The sequence below is a fragment of the Hesperophylax consimilis genome, chromosome 30 (genome assembly GCF_061612785.1).
Source record: "Hesperophylax consimilis isolate HC1 chromosome 30, BYU_Hcon_1.0, whole genome shotgun sequence".
Classification (NCBI taxonomy): Eukaryota; Metazoa; Arthropoda; class Insecta; order Trichoptera; family Limnephilidae; genus Hesperophylax; species Hesperophylax consimilis.
In genome coordinates, this window is record NC_142865.1 from 2850301 (window position 1) to 2866734 (window position 16434).

The 16434-nt window shown below is 38.0% G+C and overlaps 1 protein-coding gene across 1 annotated transcript in view; it reads left to right on the forward strand.

Moving 5' to 3' along the window:
• The first annotated feature begins 8786 nt into the window (after nt 1-8786).
• LOC149409520 (uncharacterized) overlaps nt 8787-16434 on the forward strand; it is a 56874-nt gene continuing 49226 nt past the window's right edge. Inside the window, exon 1 of the mRNA XM_089649605.1 lies at nt 8787-8911. The gene's annotated coding sequence lies outside the window, so the exon portion shown is untranslated. The remainder of the gene's footprint in view (nt 8912-16434) is intronic.

A 16434-nucleotide genomic window follows, 5' to 3' on the forward strand; every position in this document is an offset into this window, starting at 1 on the left:
CTGACTACATATTTACATTAATCCGCATCTATATATATATCAAAATACCTCCATCCTGATTCCATTCCTCCCCCATCTAATGAACCCATCTCCTTTCCAGAATCATCCAGTTCAGCGGGCGGAGGATGGTGCTCGCCACGGAGGTGATCCTGCCCCCCCTCCCCCCGCCGCCCGATCCTTCCACCATCCCTCCCCCTCCAATCATCACACTGAAACCGACCAAATCCAAGGCCGGCTCTGTGAAATCGGCAACTAAAGTCAAGCCGGGTGGTAAAAAGTGATTCAAATTTAAATTGTGCGTAAGTTACACAGTACTCAACACAGAGGCATTGCTTCTATTCAGCATGCTTTAAACTACTTGTTATTCGACTTCGGGAAATAAAATTTGAGCGAATATTTTTGATACATGTATAGAAAGATAACATCGCCAACTGTAAAAACTTTTTCACTAAAAACAATAAGCAAGTGTAAGCTAGACAAGAAGCTATTTCTCAGTGATTCTTTTTAACCTTTCCCTTACTGTGCTAAAAAAATCCACGCCTTCCGGTGCTGTGTAGTCAATACACATCTCAAAATAAGCAATTTAATATCGGAAAAATATGAATATTCATAGCTAATCGCTTATGTTTACTATATTTTATATCAAAAGTGATAATAATTGTAATTTAATTGCTGAAAACATGAAAAAACCATCGGCAGATGCTAAAAAAACATGCGAGGGGTCCACATTTAATGACGGTCCGCGTCCGACTGGCTGGCGGCTGGCACACACAGCTGTGCAGTCGTAGGTATCGATGGTCTAAATACAACTGCGGACGTGTGGATTTCTCATGGGGAGCATAGCAAACTAAAGCAGGACATCAATAGCGTGTCATTTCCTCGCACACTCTTCGCTTAGCAGTATCACACGGTTGATTGTATTGGTGTATTTGTCTCCGATTTTTAATTGAATTTGAAAACTGTAAAATATTATTTTTTAATTCAGTGCATAAAAGAATAACGGAGGAATACCTAAAATCTGAACCCAGGATTTATTATATTTATAGAGTTATTAAATACACACCACAGATAAGGAAAGGTTAAAGATACATATCACTGTCATAAGTGTACACAAATGCACCAACACATAATCTTAAGTGTTGTAACGTTCTACTATAATTGCACGACCTATAACCACGAATTAGTTGTACTACGGATGAAACCACTCGGTCTTTTTTCCGGGTATTTAATTGAACACCTATTTAATATTGATTTGATGCCGTTTATAATTATTTTTGGTATCTAAATATTACTTAGGCCATTCGTACACGGAGATAAAGAGTTTTGTGCGCGTAGCATCCGCCATATTATTTTGCTAGTGTTCGTACACTGTAATGTATGACAAATGTAGCTGGTGCGAATGTGGTGTAGATGCTGAGTATTATTGTAGCGGGTGAAAGTCGTACTCAATAATGATACTTGATCGTGTACTGATATTTATTGGGGAGCTGCTTGTAACAAAAGAGGCACACAACTAACGTGCATCGCCTTTTATAAGATCTTGCAAGCATTCCATCTCGCTTGCACTCATCCACATTCGTACAGACATCACATACACGATGCGACATGTTTGATGCCAATTTCACGCTACTGACACCGCTGGTAGTCAGAGTTGCATTTGCATATACTGTTTGTTTGACAGAAATGTTGTACGAACATGATTTGAATGTAGCGCAGAAGGCGTTGATTGATGTTATAAAGAAAAGTTAATTTGATATCATTCTCATATAATTGATTGGCAGCGACAAATGCCCTATAATTAACATTTATTTCATTGTATGGGTGAACCCAAAATTTTGTTTTGATTAATATTGATTGTTTTTTATGCTTGTAAATATAAAGAACTTCGTTGGTAGAATCAGTTGACATCATATTAAGGCGATGCACTACGTCGTGTAATATTTTAAATTGAGCCACTATCGATAACAACCCTTACGTAGATGGAGATAAGGTTTAAATTCCTGCCTTTTTTGATTTATGCAAGAAAAAAACATGGCCAAAAAGTGCCTTTTATTTTATTTTGTGGATGTTCAGGCATAAATATTTAATTTTTTTCCGATCATTTTATAAATAACTTAATTTGCCACATTATACAATAAAATCATAACCGAAAATGGGTTCGCAAGTAGGAGATTTTGAACTTTAAAGTAGTTTTCATAGGCCTTATACATTATTTTTTTCTGGGCTTATAAAAAGACTTGTATAAAAAATACTCGATTATTTCAAAGGCCAAGATGTATTCTACTCGCAGTATTTAATTAAAGCATCTGAAACATTTCTAGGCGACCAAATTTTCAAACCAAAAACACAGATTTTGCATTGCTACGTTTGTCATCGCCTTAATTCCACTAATGCACTTGAAACATAACCAAATTCAGTATAATTCGGGCAGCGTCGTGTACCAGCTTTAGAGAGTAGCATACCGGTAGGCTACTTGTGGTTGCGTCACAGTCACGTAGCTTGTAAGTGTCTCTGTGTACGAAGGCCTTAGATTTAACGCAGGCAATCAATTTGATTACAAAAAAACATTGTTTGGCGCTTGGTTAATTAATAATAATATTATTTGTGATGGAATTTAATACTCTCTCAGCACTTGAAATTTTGGGAGATAGGAAAATCGTTATTGTGCAATATTTTATACATCTAATTTTTTTTACAAAATTATTATTTCTCTTGCCATATTTTTTTTACATACATAAATATTAATCATATTAAAAATAATTCTTTCACTACGCTTTAACGTCTACTTTTAGATATTAACTTTTTTACTCATTTATACAAAAATCTAAAACTAAAGAAAAAAATTGTAAACTAATTTTTAAAGTCTTATCTCGTTTCACAAATTTTCAGAAACCATTTTTAATAATATATACCTACATATTATAAAAAGCAAAAGATCTTCTTAGTTATGTTGTTTTTTTTTTGTATCATTTATACGATATATATACAGGGTGTCCGGAAACTCGTAGTACAAGCGGGAAACTGGTGAATCTACATCACATTTGGAGTCGATTTTGTAGTATATTTTTTTTTTAATTGAGCTTTCGTTATCGAGTAAATCGAGTTTGAAGTTGATTTTTTTTTTTTTTTTTTTAATCAAATTCTTATAAATTATTACTGAAGATCAAAGTACCCAACTAATTAAAACTATTTGAAAGTAAAACAAATGAAGAAACTCGGATTTGAAGCATTATTTTGAAATCACCCTTCATTTAACCCGGTGTAATCATAAAATATTTCTGCTCTGCAGGGTTAAAACATCTGTTATTCAACCCTAAACACCAGAAAAAACTTTAACCCTAAAATAGCCGAAAAATATTTTTTTTTGGTTTTTTTTTTTTTTTTTTTGAAAATGCTCAAATCAAAAAACTTTATGTTTTTTTGGGTTCCCCATGTGGTGTAGATTCTCCAGTTTCCCGCTTGTACTACGAGTTTCCGGACACCGTGTATATCTTTACATATTCAATTAATTTACTAAGATTCTTGTGAATATATTATCGATTAAATTCATCCTTACTTTTATCTAAGTCAGAAATTACGTAATAAATAATGTAAATTAAATTACATGTTTTTTTCATATATGTTGTTATTTTCGAAATTTTATTTGTTATCTTATGGTTGTTAAAGTTTGTTACAAAAAATATAAACATTTTATATTGCACTTGTGTCTTATTTTATATCTTTATATTGTGTTCTTTTTCTACCAGTTTTTCAATGGAAGATGCTCGAGAGGAACTTGAGTCACTGATCTCTTCAGGTCGATTTTACGACGCGTCCTTGTGTTCAACAGTTTGGCTGTGGAATGATTTGCCTGCCTCTGTGTTTCCTCCCTCCTACAACATGGGTCCCTTCAAGACCCAGGTTCACTCTTTACGCTCCTCTAAATCCACCAAACAATATCCCCAAAAATGGCATATTACCCTCTTTGCTTCATTTGGCATAAGACTTTTTTTCAACGGTTATACGCAAGTATCCAATACTCGATGATTCAAATACCTAGGCGTCTACCGCCATACATCTGCGCGGAGGTTCATACGCAGGCAAGCGTCGTCGACGAGTTTACAAAAGTGGTACCAGGGCGGTTCGTTTGATAGATTCCCCAATCTTAACAAACGGACTGCAATCTTTAGAGCACAGGCGTCAGGTAGGTATTTTTATTTTTTTTTATTTTTTATATTTACTCCACACAGGAGGCCCTGAAGAAAATAATTTCCCTCAGGGCCTATGTCATCTTTGGGGATGCTGTGTGGAGGGTCTTTTTGTGGAGAGGAAGGAGTGAACATGGGTCTTGAAGAGTCCCATGTTGTAGGAGGGAGGAAACACAGAGGCCGGCAGTTCGTTCCACAGCCGAGCTGTTGAACTTAAGAACGAATCGTAGAAGCGACCCGTTCTCATGTGACAAGTGTCAACTGTGTACAAATGTTGGGCGCGCGTTTGGCGTGTATCCCGACTACGCACCGGTGCCGAAGGGATCAATGACGCTAGTTCCTCAGAGCATCTTCCATTGTAATACCGATAGAACAAGGACAGCATACCTACCTGACGCCTGTGCTCTAAAGATTGCAGTCCGTTTGTTAAGATTGGGGAATCTATCAAACGGACCGCCCGTTTCTGCACAGAGTCAAGGGTTTTTTTCAGGTATTTTGGGGCTCCAGACCAGAGATGGCTGCCAAATTCGACAGTAGGGCGCACTTGCGATTTGTACAGGGTGAGCAGTTGTGTACTATTAAAGTATCTGCGGGCCCTGTACAGTACGCCCAGCTTCTGAGAGGCCAACTTTACTCTGGCTTCGATGGAGCCCCCGTACCTGAGCTGGTCACTTATAGTTACACCAAGCATATCAATGGAAGGCCTGTTGTATGCCTTCCATTGATATGCTTGGTGTAACTATATACAACTTGGTGTTGTATTGAAGGTATGCTGTCCTTGTTCTATCGGTATTACAATGGAAGATGCTCTGAGGAACTAGCGTCATTGATCCCTTCGGCACCGGTGCGTAGTCGGGATACACGCCAAACGCGCGCCCAACATTTGTACACGGTTGACATTTGTCACATGAGAACGGGTCGCTTCTACGATTCGTTCTTAAGTTCAACAGCTCGGCTGTGGAACGAACTGCCGGCCTCTGTGTTTCCTCCCTCCTACAACATGGGACTCTTCAAGACCCATGTTCACTCCTTCCTCTCCACAAAAAGACCCTCCACACAGCATCCCCAAAGATGACATAGGCCCTGAGGGAAATTATTTTCTTCAGGGCCTATGTATCCTGCGACCAAGCAGGCGAGATTGTTCAGACTCGCTTCGCTTGTGTCAGATATTTTGTAACAATGCGTGTAATTTAGATCAGTACTAGGCTAGGAACAAAACAGTCAACAAAGAAAGACAGGATATAAAAATGACAGCTAAAGCAACTGCTTGGTGGTGAGTGAGGTTATGAAACTATTCTAGTTTTGTCGTTTCGAAGATTCAACAACGATTGGTGGCCATGCTGGTCGCGTGATTTCGGTAGCAACATATACGGACTGTGCGCGATAAGTTGTTTGCGACCTGAGTACAAAACATGAATATCAGACACCTGCGTAGTGCGTGTCCCAGTGGAAGTATAATAATAACATAGCATTTATATAGCGCTGTTTACTGTCATTTCAGTTCAAGTGCGCTTTACTATAATAAACTTAAAAACGGTAATTTAGTATTAGTGGTCATGTTCTTAAAATTATTCCTACAGTGTGCCTTACCCAATACAGATCTAATATTAATATACTGTTTATACCAGAGGTTCCCAAACTTTTTTGCCCTGTAGATCACTTGCCAAATTTTTTTTTTCCGCAGACCCCCTGCCTGCCGAATATTTAATTTTCCTAAAACTATTAACGTCCCATGTGATAATCATTTATTTTTTTAGTAAAAATATTCCCTTCCCTTCCCATTGTGCAGACAGAAGCACCCTTGTGGGGTATTACACCAAATGAAAATGAAGCAGGATAAGCAACGGGAATTTCTTTCTGTAGCTAGCCCTACAGAACTGCCCCTTAAGTTCTCTGTCAGTGCTTATTCCGGTCAGTTATTCTTGTCACGTGATATCCGATTCTTCAACGTTGCATTTCCATAGTCAAAATGTCCTCAAACTTAGTTTTAAAGTCTGTGTGAAGTGCATTTAAATATTGAACGTCATTATTACCCTGGACGTTTTTCAAAAACAAGTTGGGGAATTAGGAAAATTCGCGGCTTCCAATGTGCAATGTTTTGCTTGAATATATTAATTCTGACGAGAAAAGGAACGTAGACTCTATTTATATACCTCAATTAACAACTTTACGAAATATAAAAATAAAAATATCAAATAAATAATTTCTCAGTCTAATTATATTTGTGTTAGGTCTATTGTGTCATTTACGGAACTCCTAAATGTTGACTTGAGTTAATGGGTATGTACCCCCATTTGAATCTCGTGGACCCCCAAATTTTTTTCTCGCTGACATAGACCCCCAGCATGCCGATATCGACCCCTGGGGGTCCATATAGACCACTTTGGGAACCTCTGGTTTATACAAAGTGATGACAAAACTTAGAATAACAATAACAGTAGGACAGGACAAAACAAGAACATAATATAAAACAGGAAGCAGTTTGTGCTCAGAAATGAGAATTTTCTGAGCAGACATTTTAAAAGGTACAATAAGGAGGCAACCGAAACCAAACAATTACCGGAAGTTTTAAATGGCTTATTATAAAATATCGAAAAATTTCAGATTTATGAATGGTAAGATGGCCTTATATAATAAATAAAAATGTATACATTGACAATCAAAGTTCCTCTCTTCCTTCAAAGTTTGCTGAGAGGTAAATTTATGAAAATCTTAAATCGATGATTGCGCCAAGACATTGTATCTCCATAAACCATGATTTCAAGATAAAAACGTAATTTAATTTAATATCTCAGAAAAATTGCTTTTAAGATGTTGAAATATAAACGTCATATCTTTGGAGTGGTGTAACTAGAGTTAGAGATGCCATATTTTTACACATTTATATTTGGGTTCTTCTTAGAGCCTATTTTATTTATAACTATCTAAAGTCCCCGATGTTCTTATGTGGAAAGTGACTTTCCTCTTCTTTTGAAGGTCAAGTGTGTAAAATTTTTTCAGTCTCGTAACAAAATTGTAGATTTGTATAAAAATCAAAAACATGACACTCTTACACGTCACATGATTGCCTAACTATATCCACCAATGAAAAACTCTGAAAGTCTATGGAATAAACTTTCAGAGTTTTTAATTGGTGTAAAGTAGGTATAATAAGTAGGCTCCGAATTAGAATTTTCTTGTCTATAAATTGGCATATCAATGGTTGTTTAGTACCAATTTGTTTCATACAAAAAGCCCGAAGTTATCGATCTAGTGAGTGGTTTATTTATGAACAGAGCCACAACTGAAATTAGTATGTTTTGATGATAAAACAATGAGTAGGTAGAATGGCAACAAACAAGAGACACTGAAGTTTGGGTCAAGCGAAGGCAAGTAAAAAGAGATTTGAGAAATTTGTCAAGTTCTGGGGGATATCGCTAAAATAAACCTTGTCACCACAGCAGATGTTATATCAACCTTCTCCCAAAGGATAAGTTAGTTCTTTGGAAAAGAATATGCATATTGAAGACAATATTACGACCCAGGTTGTCCCATTGTCCTGGGTTCAATTCCTAGATGCGACCGAACCTTTGTCTGTTTCAAATTTTCTTTTGAGAATCGCTTATATTGTCTTAAATGATTAAATATTACAATTTGTTTTACTCATTTTGTTCCAAAAGTAAAAAAGAGTACATAATCGGACTCTAAACTAGAGAATCGAACTCGATAATCTAGTTCATACATTTATTTAATTGATCAGTTAGTTAGTAGTTGAGTGGTCCAAAGCTACGGGTTCCCACCCGAGCATCGCAGGTTCAGTCCTCTGCTAACTAAGCTCCCGCTCGAGGCACCACCAACACTTTCCCACTAATGATGAGAGTTAGAGGACCCACATTTTTGTTTTCAATTTTATTTGGATATTTATAAAAAGACTTTTACATTAGTCCAAATTACAAAATCTGAAGTAATTTTTTAAGTGATCATTTGTTCTTGAAGTCCCAGGAAGACCGAAAACGCATAGAGCATGCCTAATTACGAAAGTAATTGCAATCCACAAAAACCTCATTAATAATAAAATGGATGACGGTTCTAAGCTTAATAGTTCTTGGTATCCGATACTTGACGGCTACACCAAAACTAAACTCCGAAAACCACATCAATTTATTATACTGAAATACCATCCCTACGAGGATTAACGTCTGCTACACGGTGTCACTTCTACATATGTAATAATAATAAATAAACACACACTTCACCACTATCTGATGATGGACACTGTAATGCTGTCCGAAACGTTGGGTAAAAAAGGAGGAAGCGCAACACGGCATAATATCCCGAAATTAATCACTATAAAATATGCAAGTATTCAGCTTTAAAATATCATTACTTTGAATTACGCGCGTCTATCACACTAAGTCAAGCTGAATTCTAAATAAATAAAAAACGGTCACAATTATACAAAAATCTAGGAAAATAAAATATAAAAAATAGGCAAACGCAATTATTTAGCATTTAAAAAAAATTGTAAGCATAAAATACATTTATTTACAATTTTACAAATAAATAGTCTCTACTTTGACGAAATGTTTGGAGGAACTTCGTTGGTCGCGAGTCGTTTGAGAAATTTGTAACGTAATGGTGGCGTCTTGTGTGTGAATCATTGCTGACAACATTTTTGGGAAAAAACATCCTACAACCTGCCGAAAGAAATGCATTTCATTTGGCCGATGTAAAAAATTAACCAGGTAACCATTTCCACAGCCCCGAAATGCCGCAAATAACGCGTTTAATAATGTAAAATCGTTATGCTATCATACTCCACGGAAAGATGGCTGACATTTTTCGATAAAAGTTATACTTGCTAGTTACGTGTTCCCGGCTAGCCCTGCTTTCATTTTTAATATGGCTAGGTTTTTGACAGCTTATTTTCGGCTGTGTTGGTAATAGGGGCACGAATTCAAAATAATTAACGCTAATCAAAATGTGATAATTCCATTCGTTGATTTATTTCTTAGCTTTGGGATTTGACAGCGTGTCATTGTCTGTATCGCTGACGCCTATTTCCATGTCGTATTATAAATAATTAATCTATTTTTGTATTTGTACATAAATGCCTTTTTGGCGTATTTTACTTTACGGTAATTTTTGCACATTTGTATGAAATCTCGTTTAGTATTTAAAATAGTCACTGTTTATAAAATATGACGTCATTGTTATCAAGTCTTGAACAATTTTATTGAGTTTTTTACCATCTAAAAGTCGAGTAGGGACTAATAATAGGCCAATGTTCAATTTCTAGACCTTGTATTGAATTTAAAATTAGCCTAATTCAATTTGGTTTAAAAATAAGGCAAAATTACGGCGTACCAAAACGGACAATGAAGCATTTGAATTTAATGTCACTAAATACAAAATGGGTAGGTACCGGATATTTTTGGGGGCAAAATTCTAACCATTGATCCAAAATAGTGTCTGGCAAATGAGGTACAACCTATTTCAATTATTTGTAAGAGCTGTCAATAGATTTCACTGGGCAGGACAAGTTGTCGCTCTAGTTAGTTTTTATCCAACAGACCAAAATGTAAATCGAGAGAAATAGTGCTTCAAAGTTTTTTTTTTTACACGAAAAACGCATATACAATGAAATTCACAATTCTAAGCTTACTAAAATGATTTAAAGTGATATTTTCAAGTAAAATTCCAAATGTTTAAAATTACGCAAAAAACACGTTTTTAATTTGGATGTAGGACAAAGTGTTCGATAAACACGCTCGGAATGTTGTTTAATTTTGGTTTACTGGATGCTTTCGGAGAACAACTGCACAAGTAACTCAATTTCGCCAAAAATGGTCTGTTGGACAAAAACGAACTATAGCGACGAAGTATCAAGGATGTTAGATACCCGAACATGTCTGATTACGCCTTCCATTGATATGCTTGGTGTAACTCCAAGTGACCAGCTCAGGCACGGGGGCTCCATCTAAGCCAGGCTCAAGTTAGTCTCTCAGAAGCTGGGCGTACTGTACAGGGTCTGTAGATACTGCAGATAGTACACAACTGCTGATCTTGTACAAATTGCAAGTCCGCCCCACTTGAATTTGGCAGCCACCTCTAGTCTTGATTCCCAAAATACATGAAAAAACCCTTGTTTCTGTGCAGAAACTAGTAGTCCGTTTGATAGTTTTCACCATCTCAACAAACGGATTGCAATATTTAGAGCGCAGGCGTTAGGGGGGAATACTATCCTTGTTCTACCAGTATTTTAATGGAAGATGCTCCGAGGACTTATTGATTCCTTCGACACTGATGCATAGTCGGAAAACAAGGAGAGAGTGGGTCATTTCTACGACATGTTTTGGAGTTTAATAGCTCAACTGTGGAACGATTTGCTGACCACTGTGTTTTCTCCCTCCTACAACATGGGTTTCTTCAAGATCTCAAGCATCTCCATAGATGACATAAGCCTCAAGAGAAATTATTCAGAAACCCAAACTTAGTAGGCTGGAATGTGTGAAGGTCAACACTGCATACTTAGCATTAGGGTACTGCATAAATCAACTTCTACAGATCGATAACTTCGGGCTTTTTGTATGAAAAAAATTGGTCCTAAAAAAACCATAGATACGCCAATATATGTACAGTAAAATTCTCATTCGGAGCCTACTTATTATACTATACACCAATGAAAACTCTGAAAGTTTATTCCATAGACTTTCAGAGTTTTTCATTGGTGGATAAAATTAGGCAATCATATGACGTCACAATATTTCGGTTCAAATTTTCGATCGAAGACAGCAGGAGTTAGAAAAGAGTGGAGTTATTTCCTAGAGGTGGACAGAACTCTCTGAGGGTTGTAGCATTGATGATGATGATAAAATACAGAAATAAAAATCAATTTGTTGCCACAGTTGTGTCGGAATATTATTCCAAAAAACATTTTACGTTTAAGAAAATTGAAAAACATGCAAACAATAGGTTATTAGATTCTTTGTTCCGGTTATTTAAATAATTTATGCATAATGTGTTGATTTCGGACATTGATTCTATGTCTGCAAACTGTAAAATTCACCCGCCATAACACATGGTCATCCCTAGCATGGAGGGTGAAATATCACAAAAAAACACTTGTACTCTCTAAATCAGAGGTTCCCAAACTTTTTTGTGTCGTAGACCCCTTGCTATGTTTTTCTGTTTTTGGTAGACCCCCTACTTACCTGATATTGATTTTTTGTAAATTTCTAACTGTAGTGAAGTTTAGTGTTAAAAACTTAAAGTAAAAACACATGTTCAGTTTTATACATTTATCAATTGAATTTAAATTAAAACTACTCAAAATAAAGTAGGTATCTGTTATATAAAATAAACGTAACATAAAATAAACTAAGCAATAAGTAAATGTTTTTAGTGGGAAGGATGAACCTGATGCTTTAATAATAAATTATCAAGATTTGGCGTCAATTTTGTAAGGTTTAATCTTAAGTCTCCTCGGCTAATGATGTCCAGTCCGTTTCTTTTTTTCGTTAGGAGATTGGTAACAGCGCTGAACCCCCTTTCCACTAGGTATGACGATGGAAAGGAAATTAAAAATTTCCTCGCTATATTCCTCTTATATATTCCTCGCTATATCTCTTCCGCCATATTGTCTACCAGTGTTGACGTATTTTGACAGCTGCTTCAATTTACCTAGCTTTAACAATCATAATACTAGAAAATCAAACTAAAAAAGTGGTTAACTCGTCTAATCAGGATAGTGCGCGTTGGGACAGTGAATTTTTTATCCCACAAATTATCTCGCTAAGGCGGAATACTCGTCATTATTCTGGTGTTTGTACCACAAAATACAATTCAGTGCAAAAGTGACTCGATCATTATATAAACACAAATAACCTATCCCAAAGGCGTTTTTAACGTCACAAAGGCTCTGCCATCTCTCATACAAGAAACAAGCATTGTGTCGTTTTTTTCTTTTTGTGTGAAACTTTGAAAAACTACCTTTAAAATTTTTGTTATTTGTTTTTGGGGTGTTATGCCGTGTTGCGCTAACTCCTTCTTTAGCCAACGTTTCGGACAGCATTGCAGTGTCCATCATCAGGGCAGATGTGTAATTTGAGGTTGTGTAAAAATGTGAGCTTATGTATGAGGTTGTGATACCGTGTTGCCAGCTCCAACCCTCTGAGCTAACATTAACGAATTATTTTTTTTATTTTTTATTTATTTAAAGTGGTTTTCTTCGTTTAGCTCTGGTGTAGCCGTCAATTACCGGATACCAAGAACTATTGAGCTTAGCTCCATCGTCTCTATTAATGTTTACGGGATTTTTATGTATTTCAATGGCCTCCGTAATCAGCCGTGCTCTATAAGTTTTGGGTCTCCCCAGGATTTCAGGAACAAATCCAAAGTAATGCCCGGTGTCAATCAAATGCTCGGCAATTGCCGATTTGTCAGGGTGGCCGAGTTTACAGGCTCTGAAGTGTTCTGAAATCCTTTTGGAGATAGTCCGCTCTGTCTGGCCTACATAGACCTTGTCACATCCGGAACAGCTGAGTTTATATACTCCATCTGTTTCCAGAGGAAACTTAGTCTTTGCAGACCTCAGTAAGTCCTGTATCTTTGTTGTTGTTCCGAAGACAGTCTTGATATTTTCTTTTCTCAATAGCCTGGCAATTCTGTCCGTCACATTGTGCACATAAGGCAGGAAGGCACAGCCTTTCGACTCTTGTTCAATTCTGTCTTCGTTTGGTGCAGATTTGGCTCTTATGATTTGCCTTGTCTGACTTGCTGGGTAGCCGTTACGCTCCAGTGCATCGGTCAGCTTCGTAAGTTCCGCTCCGATTTTATGTTCTTCACATATTCTGGTCGCTCGGGTCACCAATGTATGGATAAGTCCTCTCTTCTGCGCTGGGTGGTGGTGCGAATCAGCGTGTAAGTACCGATTCGTATGGGTTGGTTTCCTATATACAGTATGCCCTAGGCTACCATCGCTTTTTCGCATCACCTCCACATCTAGAAAAGGCAGGATTTTATCTTCGTTTTCCAGTTCCATTGTGAATTTAATTTTGCTGTGGAGAGAATTAAGATGGTCCAGGAATTCGTTTAGTTTCTCTGTTCCATGAGGCCAAATGGCGAAGACATCGTCGACGTAGCGCCACCATACTTTAGGGACAGCCGAAGCTGTGTCGAGTGCCACTTCTTCAAACTTCTCCATAAAAAAGTTGGCTAGTACTGGCGATAACGGACTGCCCATCGCAACTCCCTCCAATTGCTCAAATAGTTCACCCTGAAACGCAAAGTATCCCGTTTTGAGGCAGTGTTCAAAAAGTTTGCAAATGTCTTCCTCATATATCTCCCTGAGCATTGTCATAGAGTCTTCTAGAGGCACATTTGTGAAAAGTGACACGACGTCAAAGCTGACCAGAATATCTCCTTCCTCAGTCTTAACTTTCTTAAGCTTACTGATCAGATCTGTTGAATCCTTAATCCACGATTCGGTTTTTCCAGTTTGCATCTGCAGTAATCTCGAGAGGTATTGGGAAAGTTTGTATGTAGGAGCACCAATAGCGCTGACAATCGGTCTCATTGGGATTTCCTTTTTATGTATTTTTGGGAGACCGTACAGGGCAGGAGTTCTAGAGGCTTTTACAAAAAGCTTAGACCAATCCTCTTTCCTGATGCTAGAAGCTTTCACTAGTTCCCTTGTCTTTATGTCAATCTTGTTGGTGGGGTTGTTTTTAATCTTCTTATAGGTGCCTGAATCGCACAAGAGGTCTTCCATCTTCTTTGTGTAGTCTGCCGTATTAATCACAACAGTGGCATTTCCTTTATCGGCTGGCAGAACCAAGATTTCCTCATTGGCGCGTAATTCTTTTAGGGCCGCAAACTCTCCTTTCGTGATATTGGGAGAAACAATGATGAAATACAATGATGAAAGTACACAAAATGTCAGAGGTGCAAGCAGAGGACATCCGGCAAGAGACTTGCCATATTTTGAAAAGGGCTGAAATACCCCGCCCCAATATCACGAAAGGAGAGTTTGCGGCCCTAAAAGAATTACGCGCCAATGAGGAAATCTTGGTTCTGCCAGCCGATAAAGGAAATGCCACTGTTGTGATTAATACGGCAGACTACACAAAGAAGATGGAAGACCTCTTGTGCGATTCAGGCACCTATAAGAAGATTAAAAACAACCCCACCAACAAGATTGACATAAAGACAAGGGAACTAGTGAAAGCTTCTAGCATCAGGAAAGAGGATTGGTCTAAGCTTTTTGTAAAAGCCTCTAGAACTCCTGCCCTGTACGGTCTCCCAAAAATACATAAAAAGGAAATCCCAATGAGACCGATTGTCAGCGCTATTGGTGCTCCTACATACAAACTTTCCCAATACCTCTCGAGATTACTGCAGATGCAAACTGGAAAAACCGAATCGTGGATTAAGGATTCAACAGATCTGATCAGTAAGCTTAAGAAAGTTAAGACTGAGGAAGGAGATATTCTGGTCAGCTTTGACGTCGTGTCACTTTTCACAAATGTGCCTCTAGAAGACTCTATGACAATGCTCAGGGAGATATATGAGGAAGACATTTGCAAACTTTTTGAACACTGCCTCAAAACGGGATACTTTGCGTTTCAGGGTGAACTATTTGAGCAATTGGAGGGAGTTGCGATGGGCAGTCCGTTATCGCCAGTACTAGCCAACTTTTTTATGGAGAAGTTTGAAGAAGTGGCACTCGACACAGCTTCGGCTGTCCCTAAAGTATGGTGGCGCTACGTCGACGATGTCTTCGCCATTTGGCCTCATGGAACAGAGAAACTAAACGAATTCCTGGACCATCTTAATTCTCTCCACAGCAAAATTAAATTCACAATGGAACTGGAAAACGAAGATAAAATCCTGCCTTTTCTAGATGTGGAGGTGATGCGAAAAAGCGATGGTAGCCTAGGGCATACTGTATATAGGAAACCAACCCATACGAATCGGTACTTACACGCTGATTCGCACCACCACCCAGCGCAGAAGAGAGGACTTATCCATACATTGGTGACCCGAGCGACCAGAATATGTGAAGAACATAAAATCGGAGCGGAACTTACGAAGCTGACCGATGCACTGGAGCGTAACGGCTACCCAGCAAGTCAGACAAGGCAAATCATAAGAGCCAAATCTGCACCAAACGAAGACAGAATTGAACAAGAGTCGAAAGGCTGTGCCTTCCTGCCTTATGTGCACAATGTGACGGACAGAATTGCCAGGCTATTGAGAAAAGAAAATATCAAGACTGTCTTCGGAACAACAACAAAGATACAGGACTTACTGAGGTCTGCAAAGACTAAGTTTCCTCTGGAAACAGATGGAGTATATAAACTCAGCTGTTCCGGATGTGACAAGGTCTATGTAGGCCAGACAGAGCGGACTATCTCCAAAAGGATTTCAGAACACTTCAGAGCCTGTAAACTCGGCCACCCTGACAAATCGGCAATTGCCGAGCATTTGATTGACACCGGGCATTACTTTGGATTTGTTCCTGAAATCCTGGGGAGACCCAAAACTTATAGAGCACGGCTGATTACGGAGGCCATTGAAATACATAAAAATCCCGTAAACATTAATAGAGACGATGGAGCTAAGCTCAATAGTTCTTGGTATCCGGTAATTGACGGCTACACCAGAGCTAAACGAAGAAAACCACTTTAAATAAATAAAAAATAAAAAAAATAATTCGTTAATGTTAGCTCAGAGGGTTGGAGCTGGCAACACGGTATCACAACCTCATACATAAGCTCACATTTTTACACAACCTCAAATTACACATCTGCCCTGATGATGGACACTGCAATGCTGTCCGAAACGTTGGCTAAAGAAGGAGTTAGCGCAACACGGCATAACACCCCAAAAACAAATAACAAAAATACTTTTGGCCGTGAAAATCTCAAATCTTACCTTTAAAATGATTACACTATGCTCCATCTGTAAAAAAAACATTGACACCCCGTCAGACTTCATCTCATGTTGTATCTGCGACGATAATTACCACTTCATTTGTGCTGATATCGCAGAGACCCCACGGCGAGGAACTAAGATTTTACAGTGGCGCTGCAAACTTTGCACAAAAACACAAAAAAACTCCAAAAAAAATACGTCTGAAAAAAATCTAGAACTGACATCTATCGAGAAACCTAATAAACAACCTTCATCAACACCAAAATCTACAATTGCCGCCTCATCATACGCCAGTGTGAACTTACCACCAACAACCACAGATGGCACTAGT